The sequence below is a fragment of the Morone saxatilis genome, unplaced genomic scaffold (genome assembly GCF_004916995.1).
Source record: "Morone saxatilis isolate NCDOM2014 unplaced genomic scaffold, NCSU_SB_2.0 Contig15, whole genome shotgun sequence".
NCBI lineage: Eukaryota > Metazoa > Chordata > Actinopteri > Moronidae > Morone > Morone saxatilis.
The window spans coordinates 24,927,719-24,928,096 of NW_023339707.1; positions in this window are offsets into that span (position 1 = coordinate 24,927,719).

A 378-nucleotide genomic window follows, 5' to 3' on the forward strand; every position below is an offset into this window, starting at 1 on the left:
CAACTGTTGCTATGGGAAACGCCCCCTCTAAGGCTCTAGGTTTAGACACTGTCTCTGCAAATATGTTCACAAATAATTAGATTTTCCTTTTTGGAACGATTAAAACTAATGCACAGTAGCTTCAATACCATTAACAGTGCAACTGCATTTTAGCTCGACTTTAGTTGATTTGATTAGTTTTCAATTGTAGGGTCCAGTGACTAAATGACTTTTCTTAAGAATATAATCAAAAAGACATGTTTTAATTTAATGTGATCCATTGCTTGTCGCTGGTGAAAAATCTTAGTTTGATGCAGAACTTTTGATTTATCCTGTGTTCATTTTGACGCAGTTAGGCCCCAGGCCAAGTTTCTTAGGGCTCAGAGAGAGAGAGAGAGA